Genomic DNA, 16,665 nt, shown 5'->3' with positions numbered 1-16,665 from the left:
CATGGTCAGGGGGGCCTACCTGCGGCCGGGGCGCCGCTACTAAAAGGGGAGGTGGCAGGCGGCCATTTTTGTTGCTGGCCACCTGCCAGCACCTGCCTCCATTGCTGCCCCCGGCCCCCGTGAAGTCCTCTGGGGGGTGCTACCTTCGCCGGGGCACTACCCAATTTTTACACCTTTGTGTGAAAAAGTGCTTACCGATTTCACTCCTGAATGGACTAACTCTGATTTTAAGGCCTCGATTTTAACTGACCCATGGAGTTGGGATTGGGGGCATGCAGGGGGTTAAAGTCCCGAATTCGGGGGTACCGACACCATCCCGCCCAAAACCCGCCTCCGTGTAAGTTTCAAAGGAGGCGGGTACCCGCCCCGCACTGGGACCCGCCGACCCGAGGCGGGAAGGGATTAGTGCCAATTAACTGCCTGTTAACAGGTAGTTAACAGGCAGGTTTTAGCCTAATCCCTATTTTAAAGCTTGAAGTGTGGGATTCCTGACGGCTCCAAACTACGCCAAGTTAGAAGAGTCGGGCCGTCGGGTTGAAGGACTTGGAGGGGTCGAGATGTCGGTGTTCGGGTGAGTGATGGGTGCATGAGTGCAAAGGTAAGTGTGTTTGGTGTGTTTAAAGTGTGTAAAGAAGTTTAAATTACCTGTACTTACCTTTACAGCCTTCCTTCCTCTAGGTTTCGGGAGTCGATCATCTAACCGGCACAGAAAGCAGAACAGCTGCGAACTGTCAAAAGTGACAGCCTACAGCTTTCTGTGCTGGAGAGATTTCTAACTGAGTCTGTGTAGAAGGACTCCAGTTAGAAGTAAGACTGTCAGTGTTTGACAAGTTCGAACAGCTGTGAAACACTGATATTTCATCTGTCAAAACATATTGGCCCAGTAATTCGGGTCCAAATGCGTGAGTATGGTCTGGGTACTCACGCATCTGGCCGGATGAAATGCCGGCGTTCAGGAAACACCGTGCATGCGGAGAACGCCGGCATTTCTGGTCCTCTGAACGAAGGGGTTCAGAGGCACAGCGCATGCGACTGCACAGGCAGCGCGTGCGCAGTGAACTTCGTCGATTTCATTCATGGATTCAGTGACGGTAAGTCCTTACAAGTTACACTTGGAAAAAGCATGTGTAAAGTTGTTCCAAGGCTGCGGAGGAAGATATATTTTATCGTGGAGCTTCTGAAAGGCAATATTTTTGTTTGGGAAAGTGAGGAAAGTTATTTTAAGAAATGCTGAGGTTAGTTTTAAAGTTTAAATTTTTTTTTTTTAATGGATTTTCAGTACGGTAGGTAGAAGGAGCAATTGTGGCTGTGTGAATTGAATGTGAGAATGAGTGTTCTAAAATGAGTAATGTAACATTTCCAACACTTTTAAGAAAGAAACTTTTCATCAGTAATAAGTAATTATGTATGTATGTCCGCATATATTCCTTTACGTATATGTATGTATGTTTTATATTCCTTTACTTATGTGTATGAATGTATGTTTTTAATTATGATTTTCCAATAAGTTACTTTCTCTGAAAGTCATAATTAAATACATACATTCATACACATAAGTAAAGGAATATATACATACACGCAAAGGAATATATACAGACATACATACATAATTACTTAAAAGAATATATTACTGATGAAAAGTTTCTTTCTTAAAAATGTTGGAGTCATTTTCACATTTAATAAACACAGCAAATTCAATTCACATAGCCACAATTGATCCTTCTACCTACAGTACTGAAAACCCGTTTTAAAAAACAAAAATAAACTTTAAAACTTACCTCAGCATTTCTTAAAATACCTTTCCTCCCTTTCCCAAACAACCGCAGCCTCTGGAGCAACTGTACTCATGCTTTTTTCATGTGTAAGTTGTAAGGACTTGACCTCACTGAAAGCATGAATGAAAGCGGCGAATTTTACTGGGCACGCGCTGCCTGTACAGTCGCACACATTCTGCCTCTGAACCCCTTCGTTCAGAGGACAGGAAATGCCGGTTTTCCCCGCATGCGCTGTGCATGCTGAAAACCGGCATTTCCTCCGGACAGACGCGTAAGTACCCCGACCGTACTCGCGCGTTTGGAAGGGAATTACTGGGCCAACATTTTACATGTCAATAAAATGAAAAATTTAACAATTGCACGATTTGCCCCCTCGCATCTGCGACTGAGGGTCCAAGGAGGTGCATTGCGCAAGAGGTCATCGTCGTACGTATCCTCACACTGTTCCCTTTCGGGAACTGTATGAAGTGGTGGAAGGATTTCTGGCCATCATCAACACTCCTTCCGTGACCATAACCATCTTCATGCCAGCCATTAGGGTGGTTAGTCCTATGGCGTGAGGGTTTTACGGGCTCCCACAACCCATCTGAGGGGGGGGGGCACCCACACCCGCGGACGCAAGTATCCCGCTGGATGTCCACCCAGAATTTATAGTTGGAGCTCCGACTCCACTTGCCGGGACTGTCTGGAGCGGGGTTCGAAACCCTACTCCTTCTGGCCCAGCGGCGGGGATGCTTACCACTACGCAAAAGGCCCACTCCGCGCAAAAGGTGACACCCATACATTTCCTGCGCCTTTTCCCTCCCCGTGACTGGAGCCCTATGCTGCCACTTGAAAGACCAAGCTATCATCTGTCCTTTTTGCGGCACCTTTTGACTTCTCATTACCAATGATGAGCAGGCGCTGCGCCTCCACCTCGTTGAGATTGCTGAGGTCATCAACAGTTCAATTGTGAGTTCTTTTAATGCCGTGAATTGTGCTCATTCCAGCCATTTCATGTTGCTAATCGGATTGGGCCTTTGGCGTAGCGGTAGGATCCCCGCCGCTGGGCCAGACGGGGTAGGGTTTCAAACCCCGCTCCAGACAGTCCCGGCAAGTGGAGTCGGAGCTCCGGCTCTAAATTCTGGGTTGACATCCAGTGGGATATTTGCGTCCATGGGTGTGGGTGGCCCCCCTCCTTGTATAGCTTGTGGGAGCCCGTAAAACCCTCCCGCCATAGGACTAACCACCCTAATGGCTGGTTCAAAGATGGTTACGGTCACGGCATGAGCGTTAATCACGGCCATAAATCCTTCCACCACTTCATACAGTTCCCCAAAGGGAACAGTGTGAAGACACGTATGACGATGACATTGCTAAATAAATAAATGGAATAAAAAAAAATCTTTTAGGGCTTTTAAAAGTCTTTAAATTGCTTTAATTCTGTTTAAAACTACTTCAGATTCTTCAAAATAATGTAAACGTTTTTAAAAGTTTATAAAAGTTACCAAAAGCTTCATAAAAATACCAAAAACCTATTTAAAATGCTGCTTTGCATGTAAAAATGCTTAGCAGGTTGTGAGAAACATTGGGGGCGTGTCCTATTAAACTGAGACCTCAAGGGGCGTGTCTCAGTTGCACAGCGCGCTACAGGCTTCGCGCTGGCTGCACTCCTGGGCGGCGTGACGTCAGACGCTGCCCGGGAGTCAACATTTTAAAACACCAATTCCAGGCGTCCCTGAAGCTCAATGGCCGGCGCGTCGCGTAAGTGCATATCGGGGACTTGCACGCGCGGTAAGCCCCCGACCCGAATTTCTGGGCCCTTGACAGGTGAAATTTCAGTCTGTGACGTCACCTGTTGCCGGGTGGCCCTTAATTGGCCTGCTGAGCCCGCTGGGCGGGCTCAACAAGGTCAATCAAGTTAAAATCGCGTGGATTGGCTGCATCTCGATGGAGGCGGGACTACAACCCCGAAAGTTGTAGTCCCGCCTCCTTCCCGACTTCTGAGTGAAAATCACCCCCTAAGATTATGCCCTCTTCTTCTTGATTCCCCATCAGAGAAAATAATTTCTCTGTATCTACCCTATCGAATTCCTTAATCATTTTAAATGCCTCGATTAAATCGCTTCTCAACCTTCTCTACTCAGGAAAATGCAAGCCAAGATTATGTAACCTGTCCTCATAATTTAACCCTTTAAGCCCTGGTATCATTCAGGTGAATCTGTGCTGTACCTCTTCCAAGGCTAATATATCCTTCCTGAGGTTCAGTGCCCAAAACTGAAGGCAGTGCTCCAGACAGGTTCTGACCAAGGCACTGTACAAATGAAGCATCACCTCCTCCTCTTTGTATTCCAGCCCCCTGAGATAAAGGCCAACATTCCATTAGCCTTTTTGATTATTTTGTGATTTGTGTACTTGGACATAAATCCCTTTGCTCCTCCACAGCTCCTAGCCTCTCACCATTAAGAAAATATTCTGATTTAGGGTAGAGTGTGGGAGGCTGGCCAGTGCGTTGGAATAGTCAAGTCTAGAGGTAACAAAGGCATGGATGAGGGTTTCAGCAGAGGATGAGCTGAGGCAAGGGCGGAGACGGGCGATGTTACGGAGGTGGGAATAGGTAGTCTTAGTTATGGAGCGGATATGTGGTTGGAAGCTAATTTCAGGGTCAAATATGACACTAAGGTTGTGAACAGTCTGGTTCAGCCCCTGACAGATGTTGGGGAGAGGAATGGAGTCAGTGGCTAGGGAACGGAGTTTGTGGCGGGGACCGAAAACAATGGCTTCGGTCTTCCCAATATTTAATTGGAGAAAATTTCTGCTCATCCAGTACTGGATATTGGACAAGCAGTCTGACAATTTAGAGGCTGAAGGGGTCGAGAGAAGTGATGGTGAGGTAGAGCTGGGTGTCATCAGCGTACGTGTGGAAACTGATGCTGTGTTTTCGGATGATGTTGCCAAGGGGCAACACATAGATGAGAAATAGGAGGGGGCCAAGGATAGATCCTTGGGGGACAGCAGAGGTAATGATGGAGGAGTGGGAAGAGAAGCCATTGCAGGTGATTCTCTGGCTACGATTAGATAGATAAGAATGGAACCAGACAATAAATTGCCCTACCATTGAGCCTGCCTGCATGGCACAGTAATGTACCCACATGAGATCCAGTCAGTTTGATTGTATTGTTACAAAAAATAGCTGACATTGTTGCGATAACTAATTAGTCAATGTAAGCCATTTTTCATCTATATTAGTTTATAAGCAGACAAATGACAAATTGCTGAAAAATACATTAAAATTAAATAGTGTTCATTTAGTTTGTTGTGAATACAGAAGTGGCAAAAAAGTGTGAATATAACCAGAAAGTTGTGCCATTTTTATGATGCTTTAAATGCATTTTAAATGTATTAACAGAACAAAGGTGGGTAGATGGAGTTAAGATACATATCAGCAATGATCTAATTGAATGATGGAACAGGCTCGAGGGGCTGAATGGCCTACTCTTGTTCCTATGCTCCTATTTGAAGATGCTAAAAATTGTGTCATAAAAGGACAAAATGCTCAGACATCAAAATACTATGTCAATAGCAAAATACTGCGGATGCTGGAAATCTGAAATAACAACAGAAAATGCTGGAAATACTCAGCAGGCCAGGCAGCATCTGTGGAGAGAGAAACAGAGTTAACGTTTCAGCTGATGAAGGGTCCCAGACCTGAAACGTGAACTCTGTTTCTCTTTCCACGGATGCTGCCTGACCTGCTGAGTATTTCCAGCATTTTCTGTTGTTATTTAAAATATTATGTCAACTGCTTCTGCAATATAGGACAAGCAACAAAAGGACAACTATGCACATGTAGCTTGCGATTGCACCATTGTTAGAAAGTCACAATTCTGACTTCATTTTTCGATGTAGATCTTTATGTATGCCACTACTGTGTTATGGTACATGAGTGGTGGAACTCCATGCCACCAGGGCACTACTACAATTTCATTTACACTACAGCTTCACTACCTTAGTCAGAGCTCACATTAGTAGCAGCTCTGTATTGTAAAAATGGCATTAGATTGATTTGAACCAAGCTGCTCGCATTGAGCCCACAGTCAGAACTGAACCACTATATCCACTATTTTCTGTGTAGAAATCATTAGAAAAAATATCACATGTCACTAGCCAAAATTGTAGCAAAGTTTAATAGAAAGGAGAAGATAACGCAAGGGGTAGGTGTTATAAATGTTAAGTACATACCCTTAGATGTATTCCATGCATTATTCTGCGCTCTTTAAAAAACTGCTCTGGCGGGGGGAGAAAAATCATCTTTTAAAAGCTCCACCTCGGCTTGTAAATAATCTGTATGCTGTGTGGAAAAAAACAAGTGGACACTGGAGGGTGTCTATTTACTTTTGCACACAGGACACAGATCACCTACAGGGCTTTAAAGAATGATTTCTTTCTTAAGAATGTACTATAGAAGAAATATTAACAATAAATAAGGCAAGTCCTTTTCATCAAAGTAATCACCTCTAGAATTACAATCCACAGAAAACAGCAGCAGGCTGCAAAATCCTATCCAAAGTTATAAACTCTGGTATAATTGATTTAAAAATCACAATCCATACCTAAGTACACATCAGAGGATTTTACTCTCTGAATATGATGGTATTGGGTAGCAACATAGCCTCAGAGGATGCTAATAATCACACTTAAACCATTCAATCTATTGGTAGCTTGATGTTTTGTGGGAACTCATATACTGAATAGCAGTATTTTATTCAAGTAATAATGAATAAACGTTGTTACCTTTGGCAGTAACTCAGTTGGATCAACATATATGGAGAGTGTCTGAGTAATGGTCAGTTATGCAGTACCCATAACCACTAACTACTTTGTGAGAGTGCAAGGGAATATAATTTCCAGCTGCTCGTGGCTAAGTAAGGACAAAAGTACTGAAGAGTGAAGCTAAAGCAAGATTGTAACTAAAATCATTCCTAATTTATCAAGACAATCCAAAGAACTGTAACCTTGAGGAAAAGAACATTGCTGTTATTTATTTGGTCTTGGAATGTGGGTGATGCCAGCAAGGGCAGATTTGTTGCCCATCGCTAACTGTGCGGAGAAGATGGTGGTAGGTCTTCTCCTTGAATTGCTGTACTCATTGTGGTGATGGTGCTCTCACAATGTTGTTCAGTAGGGAATTCCAGTATATCCACAGAAATAGGCAGAATTACCTGCTAAAAAGGTGCCATGGTGTACAATTAGAACCATGGCCAAACACAGCATTAGCTTCATTTCATTTATGATATTTATTTGTTTGAAGAACCTGCATCCAAAGAAGCCCTTTGGCTCTCTCACTCGTATCTTTATTGGACTATTCTCAGCAATACCAGCTTGCTTGCATATAAATATTTATTCACGTGTACAAACAAATTCACTTATTGCTTACACTCTTTTCTCTTTTGCAAAGAGGTAAATTAGAGGTTGGCCAAATAGAAGGGATGAAAATAATGAAGGAGAACTATAAAACAGAGAAGTTGCCCACACTAACAAAGGGGGTCTATGTTAAAAATGAGGAAATTGGGAGTAAGTGGAGAATTCAGGTCGAACTATTTCACACAAAGGATAACAGAAGTATTGAATAAGTTAACCAAGGAAGGCCATGAACGTAAGTAGTATAAATGTTTCCCAAAGGCATCTGGCTATGTGACTAGAGAAAGAGGGGATCCAAAGGAATGGTTTGAAAGTGCGGAGATGTGGTTGCGATCAAGTGAAAAGGATAGGATTGCTGTGCTTTACCTATTCCCAAAATGTTCTATATTTTTGCATGAACATACTAGGGGTAGATTTTAAGAATTGGCACTCACAACATGGAGCTTTGTACACTGGGAGCATGTAATGAGAATTGAGATGAAGATCAGTGGACCCTGCACAGTTGTTCATCCATTAGTTTTAAAGGAACAGGAAGCTAGAGTCACAAAACTGAAGAGCATGGACTAGGGCTGCAGGCAGTTGCACAGGTGGGGGAGGTGGGGAGGTGGGGTGAGGGGGGGTGTTAAATGAAGACCAGGGTACATTTCATACACTTAAGCCTGGAAATTGTGCCATTCAACATTATTACACAACCACTTAATACAGTTGTATTAAATTCCTCTGTCCACTACTTTTATGGAGACATTAACACATTTGTTTCAAAACAGGTTACTGCCGTTGTTAAAATAGGAGTAAAAGGAATTTAATACAACTCTATTAAGTGTTCATACAATATGACATAGGATAATTTCTAGGTTTTAAAATCATCCCACCGTACTGTGTGCAGTGACATTGATTTAGAAGTGAAGCCTTCAGTGTACTGAAATAATGGAATAAAAATGTAAATGCACTTTAATTTTTTTTTTAAATGTAGGGAATAATTACATTAATTAAAACAGATGGAGAGGTTCTATGAAGTCTGTGGCCACAGGGGGCTCTGCAAGACAGAAGAATTAACACAAAAATGAAAATAATCACAACACAACTGCAGAAGCGAACAGAAAGATTTGACTGCCAATTACAGCTACAGAATCTCATCAATGCATTTTGATTCCCACTGAATAATAAGCATCAAAGGAAGACAAAGCTTTAATTTACTATCTCTGCTGTAGAATCACTAATATTTTCATTCTACCACTAATTACTTCAAATACAATATATAATTTATATAAATTTATTGGTTAATTAAAAGTACACTAGTGAAGTGGCACTCTTGTTAGCTCGCCTATTTTTAACATACTACAGCTGCATTCAGTAATAGGCATGATAGTCTTACCATCATATCTGTTACTCCAATTAATCCGAGATTGGGTAGAGCAAGCCAAGCACAATTGGATTAGGGAATGGATTTCCTATTATCTAAATATAAAACAAAATATGCTGACTGTGTAGCACAATGAATTAGCACTGTCCTTTTACCTCTGGGATTTGGGTACTTGAGATTTTGTATTCAGTCCAAACTGATGGTCATGAAAGTTTCCTCTCTCTCTGTCTGGTAGTGTAATGGTTAGTACTGGAGTAGTAATCACAACACAACTGCATAAGCGAACAGAAAGATTTGACTGCCAATTACAGCTACAGAATCTCATCAATGCATTTTGTACTGGAGTAGTAATTCAAAAGCCTGGACAATAATCTACAGTAAAGAAGTTCAAATCTCATCATGGCAGTTTGAGAATCTGCATTCTGTTTTAAAAATCAGGAAATAAACAGGTACAGGTAGACTATCCTTTATCCGCACTTCTGAAAACCGAAAACCTCTGAAAACCGAAAGTTTTTTTGTGGAGCGTAAGTCGTGCACACGACATAACCCGAGTGGCGCCAAACATGACCCGACGTGGCCGATGCTTTTCTGACCTGATTTGCGGGCCAGCTTAGCATAGGAGTCAGCCGATATCCGGCTTTCCCACAACTGGCGGCGGCAGTCGAGCCCCAGACCCCCGCTAAGTCAAGGAATTCAGATACGGAGCAGGGGGAGCTGTAAACAGACTGGGAGCGGCAGCACAGAGAAGCAGGAAGGGGAATGAAACTGGGAGCAGGGGGAGCTGTAAACGGACTGGGAGCGGCAGCAAAGAGAAGCAGGAAGGGGAATGAGACACGGAGCAGGGGGAGCTGTAAACAGACTGTGAGCGGCAGCACAGAGCAGCAGGAAGGGAATGAGACACGCAACAGTCGCAAGAGGTAGCCTGAACTTTTAAAATTTATATTAAATACAAATACTAATTACCAAATTAATTTAATGTTCAGAGTTTCCCAGTCTGAAATAATACCTTCTGAAATCCGAAAATTTCCGAAAACCGAAACACAGCTGGTCCCAAGGTTTTCGGATAAGGGATAGTCAACCTGTAGTATCAGTAAAAGTGTCCGTGAAGCTGTCGGATTGCTGTAACAACCCAACTGGTTCACTAATGTGCTTTGAGGACCGAAACCTGCCGTCCTTACCCGGTCTAGCCTACATGTGACTCCAGTCCTATACCAACGTTTGCAACCAACTTCAGCCAGAAGTGCCGAGGGGATGATCCATATCGGCCTACTATTGAGGTTCCCACCATCACAGAAGCCAGTCTTCAGCCAATTCGATTCACTCCACATGATAACAAGAAACGGCTGAGTGCACTTGATACATCAAAGGCCATGGGCCCCGACAACATCCCGGCTACCGTGCTGAAGACTTGTGCTCCAGAACTAGCCGCGACTGTAGCCAAGCTGTTACAGTACAACTACAACACTGGCATCTACCCGACAATGTAGAAAACTGCCCAGGTATGTCCTGTCCACGAAAAGCAGGACAAATCCAACCTGGCAAATTACCGCCCCATCAGTCTACTCTCAATCATCAGCAAAGTGATGGAAGGTGTCATCGACAGTGCTATCAAGCGGCACTTACTCACCAATAACCTGCTCACTGATGCCCAGTTTGGGTTCCGCCAAGACCGCTTGGCTCCTGACCTCTTTACAGCTTTGGTCCAAACATGGACAAAGGAGCTGAATTCCAGAGGTGAGGTGCGAGTGACTGCCCTTGACATCAAGGCAGCATTTGACCGAGTCTGGCATCAAGGAGCCCTAGTAAAACTGAAGTCAATGGGAATCGGGGGGAAAACGCTCCACCGGCTGGAGTCATACCTAGCACAAAGGAAGATGGTTGTGGTGGTTGAAGGTCAAACATCACAGCCCCAGGACATCGCTGCAGGTGTTCCTCAGGGCAGTGTCCTAGGCCCAACCATCTTCAGCTGCTTCATCAATGATCTTCCCTCCAGCATAAGGTCAGAAATGGGGATGTTCGCTGATGACTGCACAGTGTTCAGCGCCATTCACAACTCCTCAGATAATGAAGCAGTCCATGCCCGCAAGCAACAAGATCTGGATGACATTCAAGCTTGGGCTGATAAGTGGCAGGTAACATTTGCACCACAGAAGTGCCAGGCAATGACTATCTCCAGCAAGCGAGAGTCTAACCACCTCCCCTCGACATTCAATGGCATTACCATTGCCGAATCCCCCACTATCAACATCCTGGGGGTCACCATTAACCACAAACTTAACTGGACCAGCCACATAAATACTGTGGCAACAAGAGCAAGTCAGAGGCTGGGTTTTCTGCAGCGAGTGTCTCACCTCCTGACTCCCCAAAGCCTTTCCACCATCTACAAGGCACAAGTAAGGAGTGTGATGGAATACTCTCCACTTGCCTGGATGAGTGCAGCTCCAACAACGCTCAAGAAGCTCGACACCATCCAAGACAAAGCAGCCCGCTTGATTGGCACCCCATCAACCACCTTAAACATTCACTCCCTCCACCACAGGCGTACCATGGCCGCAGTGTGTACCATCTACAAGATGCACTGCAGCAACTCTCCAAGGCTTCTTCGGCAGCAACTCCCAAACCTGCAACCTCTTCCACCTAGAAGGACAAAGGCAGCAGGCACATGGGAACACCACCACCTCCAAGTTGCCCTCCAAGTCACACACCATCCTGACTTAGAAGTATATCACCGATCCTTCATTGTCGCTGGGTCAAAATCCTGGAACTCCCTATCTAATAGCACTATGCGAGCACCTCCACCACACGGACTGCAGAGGTTCAAGAAGGCGGCTCACCGCCACCTTCTCAAGGGCAACTAGGGATGGGCAATAAATGCTGGCCTTGCCAGCGACGCCCACAACTCTTAAGCGAATTTTTAAAAAATGATTGAATCTTAATGACCTTCTGAAGTAGCCTGGCAAGCCATTCAGTTATATTAAACTTAGAAGAAGGCAACTAGGGATGGGCAATAAATGCCAACTTTGCCAGCGATGCCCACATCCAGAGAATGAATAATGAGCCAGAATTTATTGTCACTGTTATTTATGTACAAGTCGCACAGCAACTTCAGGCAAGGGCAGATGTGCGGTCAAATGCGAATATCCAGAATTTGCTGTACCAGCTGCACCGCTCGCTTCCCAACAATAGCATATCGCTGTCTGACTCACCATTCAAATGCATTGAACGGTGAGGCGTTCCTAAATTTGCATGGCAGATACGAACTAAACAACTATTTGTTTTATTTAGCGCCTTTAATGCAGTAAAACATCCCAAGGTGCTTCACAAGCGTGTTATCAAACAAAATTTGACACCGAGCCACTTAATGAACTATTAGGACAGATGACCAAATGATTGGTTAAAGCTATAGGTTTTAAAACACTCCTTAACCCAAAAATGACCTGCTAATTCCTACTCTCTGTACCTGGTTAGAGAGACTCAAATATGAAGTTCCGGGAAAGATGGGCACAGATTTGGGTGGCGACAACACATTCAAGGACTTTGGAGAGGAAATGGAGTTGGAGATGTGCGGTAGTTTGCAAGGACAGGGGGGTCAATGGTGAGTTTTTTTAAGGAGGGGGGTGATGACGGCAGATTTGAAGCAGAGGGGAACAGTACCTGAGGAGAGAGACCCGTTAACAATATCAGCTAACATAGGCGTCAGGAAGGGAAGTTGGGTGGTCAGCTGTTTGGTGGGAATAGGGTTGAGGGAGCAGAGGGTGAGCTTGGAGAGGGCATGAGGGGAAATAGGAGAGAAAGTAGAGAAAGATGTGAGTTCAGGGCTAGGGCAGGGGGGATCCTTAGGGGAAGTTTGACCTTGTGGGCTAGGGCAAGGGAGGGAAGTGGCAGAGGCAGCTGATCGGATAGTTTCAATCTTCATGACAAAAAAGTCCACGAGCTCCTCCCACTTGTTGGATTTGGCGGTGGAGGAGGCAGGAGACAGTTAGTAGTGAAGAAGAGAAGCTGGCTTTATCTTTGCATTCCGGGATGATCCTATAATAGTGAGCAGTTTTTGGCAGAGGAGAGCAGGACCCGACAGTGGTCCAGCCAGATCTGGCGATGAATGGTTAAACCAGTTGGTCCACCATAGACGTTCAAGTCTGCGTTCCTTGGACTTAAGGGTATGGAGATGAGGGCCGTACAAGGGGCCATGACCAGGGTGAGAGAGAGTAATGGTTTTAATCAGGACAAGGGCATCAAAGGTGGAGGTGAGGGTGTGATTGAGCAGATCGGTAGTTGCAGAAATGTGGTGCTGAAAGCCAGGCCAAAGGCTAGACAGTTGAGAATTTGAAAGTGCACTCATAAGTGACTTGGGAGAAGAGTTTTTTCCAGGGGTGGACTCAGAAGGAAGTGGGGTTGTGAGGAGGAAGGGGGATGTGGACGAAGAGGGTACAAGGAAGTGATCAAAGATGGCTTTATATGGAGGGAGAAGTTTAGGGAGGATAGGAGGGCAGTGAGCTCAGAGGAGAGAGAGCACGATGAGTTGAGATAGAGGCGGAAATCACAAAGGATGAGAATTCACTCAGTGCAGAGGCTAAGGGAGGAAAGCAATGAAGATATCATGGGGGGAAACTTGGCATGGTACATGGGTGGGCGGTAGAGAATGAGGATTTAAAATGAGAGGCAAGAGGGGTGGAACAAGGTGAGATGTTCAAAGGAGGAGGAGGTGCCAGAGGAGTAGGGGGGCAGACCCAGGTGTGATTTGGTGATAAGAGCCACATCACCATGGCGATTTGGACAGGGCAAGTGGAGGGAGGCTTGATTATGGGGGTGGGTGTCATCACCCGTCAGCCAGGTTTCCGTCAAGGCCATGATGTCATTGCAATCATAATAAGTTCATGGATGGCAAGGGCCATGTTCACATGTGAATGTACATTCTGGAGAGAGATGCAGAGAGGGGCAGTGATAGCTGGTCCGCTGGCAGTGTCCAAAGGTTCAGCATTTGGAGTATTGAATGGGACGGGAAGGAGGTTGGAAAGATTAGCCTCCAGCGGGTGTGCTGGCCGGGAAGGTCAGCGAGAGAGTAGGATGGGACAGTTGGGGTGGCAACTCGTAAGGATGCAGCGATGAGTGCCTGGATGGGCCCTTCGGAGAATGCCAAGAGAGGCACAGAGAGGAGCTGTAGGCTTATTTAAGAGGGAGTCAAGCCTGGGATTGTGGCTGGAGAGTGGGAAGGTCAAGGAGTGCTGAAGGATTGGGATAGGGATTTGGGAAGGCAGAGTACCTGAGAGGGGAGAAGTGAAAGGAGGCATAACCAGAGTAACCAAGAGGTGAGAAATGAAAGGAGGCATGACGATAGAAGAGAGGGGCCTAGGAGAGGTAAAGAGAAAAGTAAAAAGGCGGAGAGATAAAAGGGAAATAGAAGTGCTGGACTCAGCCAAAACGTACAAGTGAATGGTTCCAGGGAAACTCAAGGCGTGGTTACATAGCAAGATTAGGATAGGTATGTCCTGGTAATAAATGCGGAATAGACAGGAGACAATAGGAGGGAGTCCAGAATTAAAGTCAGGGCTCCTGTGGTGGGATAAAGTTGACCTAGGTAGGGTAGAGTCAGCTTGGAGCATCGACAAACTGTTGTCCAGGTTCGAAGACTGGTATGGAGGGTGAGTGAGTCCAGAAGATATTTGAAGGGTAAAATATTGGAGGACGCACTGCTGTAGGTATTTCTGTGGGAATTAAGAACCGGTGTGCAGAACCGATTGCTGGGCAGAAAAAAAGTTGCAAAGTTGGAGATCACTATAAAAGCTAAAGGCAGTGGAGAAATGGACTTCCGCCAAAGAAACTCGCTACGGAAATTTAGGGCTTGTCCATTTCAGTCTAACTACCCTTTTTAATGGCGTGATAATTCTTAATTACTGGCAAACAACCTCTCTGGCACTGAAAATTAACTAGTGCAAGCATAGAGTCTCATTCCTTTAGCTTTTAATTGTTAGAGATTTAAAAACAATAAAGTTATCTACCCACTGGTGCTCAGCACAAAATTGCCCATAATGTAGCACAAGTTGTCAGTTGTGCTTAGAGAGGCTGTTTTGGTTTTGGATTTTTTTTTAGCCATTTTACTGCTTGCTCTAGATATTCTTGGCTGCTGTGTTTCAGCCTGCTCTGATGGGTAAACCATAACTCCCTCTGTCCATATAGTGTTTGAACTTGCCCTATTGTCCAGGTAAAATAACAGAGTCTGTCCAGGGTAGTAAACAGAGACATTTTTTAAAAACTGCTTTAGCTCCTGGTTCTATCCTGTGCCTCTATGGAATCCTCCTTGTCTTCAAAAACAGCAGAATAACAATATATTAACTCTTGTTTGGGATTTAACTGCCAAACATATTTAGTAATAAAATAATCTAACTGAAACAATAAGAAAACATATTTTACTGGTAATTAACTTTGGCGTAAGGTCAGCCAGATGCTCTAGATAGACACGTAAACAAAGTTTTTGCCGATCTTCTGCCAAAGTTACGGCGACTGATTGGAAGAATCCACAACAAAATTGTCCGTATATATGTTAAACCTTGATCTAACGCAGGCCCCAATTGTCACCACAATACTGTATCCATCGTTTAATGTATAAATCCTCATACCAACCTAGACCTCCTCTCTCACCTTTTCCACCCTTCCCTGCAAAGTGCAGTGGTTTGTTAAAGTTTCACCTTACCTGGGCTTGCATTAAGTTGTCAAACCTCCCAGAACACGACGTAACAGGATTGTACAACCTGGCTGTCGGCATCCTACTGTCGCAATTCATTTACACGCAAATTGGCTTATCAGTCGGAATTAAGGTAAATCCCCACACCAAAGCAGCCTATATTCTGGCCAGACAATTATCAACTTTAACTGCTTGCTACCAAGTTATGGCCTAGAAATTCAGTATCGTCACGTTTGGGGCGCTGCAGCCGGGCGATCGCTAAATTTAGCGACCGGCGCAACTTAGCGCCACCTTCACCGAAATTGAGTTGCATCGCCCCAAGAGGTTGCTGCTGCGCTAAAGCAGGCGGTGCACGACTATCATAAGGCGCTAAGCTGGCGAGCCAGGGCGCTACCACTGAGGGCGGGCGCAGCGCAGGTGCGGCGAGTTGCTGATTGAAGGCAGACACGCTGGCGCCGGTCAGCTCTTAAAGGGGGAGGGTCGATTTGTTTTGCTGCGACGCCCTGCACACTACAGCCCTGAATCAAGGCCTGAACATAGCTGCTTCACCAGTTCAACGCCCAGGACTATGAAGAAGGCCAGGGAGCGAGCACAGCGCTTCAGCGAGGGTGCCCTGAGGCTACTGGTTGGTGCAGTGGAGTGCAGGCGACCTGTCCTCTTCCCTGATAGTGGCAGGAGGCCGCTGCCCAGTGAGTATGGAAAAGCCTGGAGGGAGGTGGCAAACAGGGTGACCTCCAACAGCATGGTTGCCAGAACTCCTGTGCAATGCAGAAAAAAGTTGAATGGCCTCACTCGGGTTGTCAGGGTGAGCACCCTTTCCAGTATCCTCTTCATCCCTGCATGTGCACCTCACTTTATGGCCAAAGGGACCTGAAAGCCCCAATGCCCAGCCCTCATCCAACAGCTATGGGACTCTCATGAAAATCACTTGCACATTCAGCACTTTACACACTGTCAGGGCTATTCCACCATGGGAGGCAGTGCAGGCAAGATCAGGGCTTGACACTGTCAGGGCTATTCCACCATGGGAGGCAGTGCAGGCAAGATCAGGGTTTGACACTGTACTTAGAGCCCGTCCTTTCTCTTGCAGGGCAAGCTGGCCCACAATCGCAGGCAGCAGCGACGGACCGGGGGAGGCCGTCCTGACCTTAAAGAGCTCAGCGACCTGGAGCAGCGAGTGGAGCAGATTATGGGAGGCCGGCTGATTGGCCCCGTCGCCACTGGAGATGCTGACCCCGTTCTGGACAGCAATGGTAAGGTCATCACCTTTTTGACCTCTCTCTTTCCACTTGTTCCTCACACCAGCATCCTTTACCACTCTCGAACCAATGCAGTGCATAGCAGCACTCATGCCTCCCTCGCTGCCGCCCTGTCCTCACTCAAAAGCAACTCTTGTGCCTCCCTGCTTTCAGATGCTGATTCGCCAGGTGAGGAGGCAGGCCCTCAAG

General features: G+C 45.6%; 1 long non-coding RNA gene across 2 annotated transcripts in view; it reads right to left on the bottom strand.

Annotated features, from left to right (window-relative positions):
• The window catches only part of LOC147122959 (uncharacterized), a 404,452-nt gene extending 389,102 nt beyond the window's left edge, over positions 1–15,350 (bottom strand). The window contains exon 1 of one of the 2 annotated variants that reach the window (XR_015072935.1): positions 15,227–15,350. This is a non-coding gene — a long non-coding RNA (uncharacterized LOC147122959). The remainder of the gene's footprint in view (positions 1–15,226) is intronic. The other variant, XR_015072933.1, reaches the window with a different exon arrangement.
• Positions 15,351–16,665: the final 1,315 nt, after the last annotated feature.

This window comes from Somniosus microcephalus, chromosome 2 (genome assembly GCF_052327205.1).
Source record: "Somniosus microcephalus isolate GS21.2 chromosome 2, FLI_Smic_1.0, whole genome shotgun sequence".
Lineage (NCBI taxonomy): Eukaryota > Metazoa > Chordata > Chondrichthyes > Squaliformes > Somniosidae > Somniosus > Somniosus microcephalus.
This window is presented reverse-complemented; position numbering and strand designations above follow the sequence as displayed.